The sequence below is a fragment of the Benincasa hispida genome, chromosome 12 (assembly GCF_009727055.1).
Source record: "Benincasa hispida cultivar B227 chromosome 12, ASM972705v1, whole genome shotgun sequence".
Classification (NCBI taxonomy): Eukaryota; Viridiplantae; Streptophyta; class Magnoliopsida; order Cucurbitales; family Cucurbitaceae; genus Benincasa; species Benincasa hispida.
The window spans coordinates 55623294-55627569 of NC_052360.1; positions in this window are offsets into that span (position 1 = coordinate 55623294).

Sequence of the window (4276 nt, forward strand, 5' to 3'; positions counted from 1 at the left end):
TATATAAATCACATATTGACTTAATATTCAACATAAATAACAGTATATATTAAATAAACAAAGGTATATACCACAATATATAATTCACATATATCAGAAAAAGGAATGCATATTGACTTGGGGGTTTATAACATATATATTTAGGGTTTAAAAAAAAAGTTATCCTCGATCTTGGTGCAACGAATCTATATAGGTGGCACGAACAAATTTCATCTTCATTTCTCCATCTTCAGGGTTTATAACACATAACTCTCCATCTTCGTCTCTTCTTCTTCTTCAGCTATAGCTGCCACAGATCTCTATCCCCATGTGATCGACCGGATCTACTTATTCCACCGGCGTTGACTGGATTTGCTCGTCGATTTTCTCATCCATCATGAGGTCGACCAAATCTGCTCCGCATCATTGACTCGTCCCACGCCGTTTGTGTCATCTCGTGTCGCGTCGTTAATTCACCTCACGTCGGTCGTCTCTCATCGTCGAATCTGCTCGCCCCATGTCATCTATCTTCTGCCTGCAACTCACACAGTTGGAAGGAAAAAAAAGAGGGGAGGAAGAAATGGCCGTGAATCATGAGGAGAGAGAATATATGAAATGTATTATTTTATATATATAACCACTGACATTAATGAAAAAACAAAGTTCAATAGGCATTTTTGTAAAAACTGAAATGTTCGAGGCATAGCCTTATCTTTATGCTTTCTACGTGGAAACCAAAAAAAAAAATTGAAATAAGATATTTGTCCACTGAAAATTCTTTATACACTATATATTTCATAAATATCCTAAAATTTAACTTATTTTGTTAAAATTTTTAGCTTTAATTTCAGACCAATTTAATATTTTCACCATTATTTTAATTTTTTTAATTATATAATTCTTTCTTATTACCATCATTTTTCAATTTTTTATTTTGTTTTCATTATTTATTAATGCTCGTTGATATTCATTTAATGCAAGATATTTCAAATTAATGTTTCCTTCATTTTAGAAGATTTCACTTATTTTATTTCATATTCCTAGTCGAAAACCAATCAAATCTTCATTAAGATCTCAAGTATAAGTCGAACATATTTAAAAATGTAAATATACATCGCATATGTTGTATGGTATATAAGACAATAAATTGTGCAATTGTCTTGTTTATGTACATATCAAATATACCTTGGTATATTTATAGAAAATTCAAATATATATCAAATGTATTGTGTTGTATGTATCCCATATACTTTGTTTTCTTCTCTGAATATTCTTGCCAATTCTTGCTTTTGTTTGTAAGGGAACAATTTTCTGTTTTTTGCAAAAATTTCCTTACTTATTCAGGTTTTGGAATGAAAACTTGTTTTGAGAAGTTCATAATTGCGAGAAACTTCTCTTACATTCGCCTTTTGATATTAATATTATTATTATTATTATTTTAGAAAAATGGATACCCCAAACTTTTGTGTAAAATAATACACCATTAGGCTATATTTGACTTTCTATATTTTTTTTTAACACTATGTGGGATGAGAGATTGAACATTTGATACATGCACATTGTTTTTTCTTGTATTTTTATTGATTAATAGTTGAAATTCAATATATCTTTAAAATTCACACGCTTCATTTCTTTTTATTCTTTTCTAAAACAAATTTAAGAATTCTCTTAGAAGGAATTTCTTAATTGAGAATAAACAATTTGAGTGATAAAATTCTAAAAGGTATATTAAATTAAGGTTTAGTATTGGTTGGCGCAGACACAACAGCATAAACACTATATGATCGTTTGTTCCTTGGACATCCTAGATTTTCATGAAGTAAGTATATGGATTACCGCATTTCTTTTGTAGCATTATAAGATGTCATGACATCTAGAGATTCTTAGGCATCTCGAAAGTTTTAGATGTCCTCCTTAAACATGGATTTTTTAAATTATCATGTTGAGGGTCATCCCCATTTTATTTTTTTTTCCTATCTTTCCTTATATATATTTTGTCAATCATATATATTACTCTATAGTAGATAGTAAAATAAGGAAAAGAATATAAAAATATATTTCCTCTTTAAAATATTTACAAATATGGAAGTGTTAACTAGTCAACTTTTAAATTTTTTTTAATTTTCAATTTTGTCTTCCTTTGTCTTGTTTTGTTGCACACTTCTTTTTCCCTTCCTTTTTATATATATTTTTTATTTTCTTTCATTTCTTCAATTTTTGCTTCTTTCCCTTTTTTTTATTTTCTTTCTTTTCTTCAGTTTTTGCTTCTTCCTTTTTTTTTTATTTGATTTTCTTTCCTTTCCCAATTTTTGCTTATTCCCTTTCTCTTTTGCTTTTTATTTTCTTCCCTTTCTCTCTCTTTTGTTTTTTAAAATTTTTTATTTTCTTTCCCTTCTTTGGATTTTGCATATTCCCTCTCTTTTTATTATTTTTTATTTTTTTCTTTCTCTGATTTTTGCTTATTCCCCTTCTTTTTTCATAAGAATTACAAGGTTGAGTTTCATACTCAAAACTTGAAAGTACCAAATTCATAAATGACATAACACTAACAAGTCAATCATTAAGTTTGATTATTATAACGAAACATTAAATATAAATAACAAATGAAAAATAGATTTGAAAGAAACTATTTTTTTTAGTCCTCAAATGTGCACCATTTTTAGAAAAATTTCTTAAAAGTTTGAAATCAGAAACAAGAATAGTTATTAAACAAATTTATTTCCCAAAAAATGAGAAATAAGAACGTTATCAAACATGCCAATAGTTTTTTTTTTTCATTCAATAGAACTTTAAGAATAGGAAGTCTATCAGTAACAAACTTAGAAAAATGACACAGATGTCCCAAAATAAAGGGCATGAATTGAAATATTTGTGTATTTATGTACCGTAATATTTGTGTATTGATAATATCGATTATTACTGATATTAGTGATAGAACTTAGATAGATATTAGTCATATTCATGTATTAGTGATATCAAACTTAGGTAGATATCAACAGTAGAAGTCTATTAGTGGTAAAAGTATATTATTGATAATCATGATAAAAGTTTCTCAATAATAGCCACTAATAATTTTCAGTGTTAATATTTCAAAACTGATAGACACTAATGAAAATCTATCAGTGATAGCGACTAATATTTTTTTTATTGATAGCCTAATCTTTGATGATTAAATTTTACAGTTAATAGCCACTTATAGAAGTTTATCATTGATAGCCATATTAGTGAATTTAATTAATAAAGTTGAATCTCAAACTAAAGTGTAAGTGGAATGCCTAGAAGTTATCACTAATTACATGTTATCAGTGATAGAAGCTATCAACGATAGCATGTTATTTGATAGTAAAAAAGAATGACAGAAGTTATCTCTGATAGCATGTTATCAATGATAGAAGCTATCACCGATAACTATGATATAAGTGATGTCAATGATACCTGTGATAGAACTAAGGTGATATCCATATATCAATGATATCAATAATATAAAATTCAGTTCCATTTGATGAAAGTCCACTACAAGAAATAATGGATACGATAACTAACGTAAAAGACTATAAAAGATCTTCCACAACTTTTTTTAAGGTCCTGACAACCCATGTTATTAAAAGTCTGAGACTTTTTATAGTCTTTTTGTAGAGCTATAATGGATTCTATAATAGAGTATGGAGATATAGGATGTATACATGACTATGAAAACATTCAATAACATTAGTCATTAAAGCTATCTTTAACATATAATAGTTTGCTGTCAATGTTATCTTTATTATATAATAGCCTTTTCTTAATGCTTTATTTAACATATGATAACCTTTATTAAGGCTACTGTATCATATATATAGCTTTAATCTTATGTTATAACAAACTATTGGCATTGATGTCCTAAAGTCTCGTGTCCTGTAGTTTGTAAACAACTTGTACGAATACTTCACTTCTTAATTTTGCTCAGTTGTTTGTTTTATTTACTTTACCACAAACTAATAAACCTAAAATCCCTGGTTATCTATATGTAACTTAAGCATGTATGTGGTGACATATAAGTGGATTATATCTTAAGTGATAACCAAAATGGTCTGTAGTATATAGATATAAGAGGGAAACCTTATTCTAGTAACACTACAGATGCGGCTCGCTTTGTGGAATGGTCACAAATATTGTGACTTGTCACAGATGGTCTGATCCTAATCATTTGTGTAGGGGACATGCAAGTGTGGCGTCCTATACAAAGAGTTTGTATAAGACCTGACCACGAAGTGTTAACGTCTCGTTATATAACACCGTTCATGACAAAGACTTCACT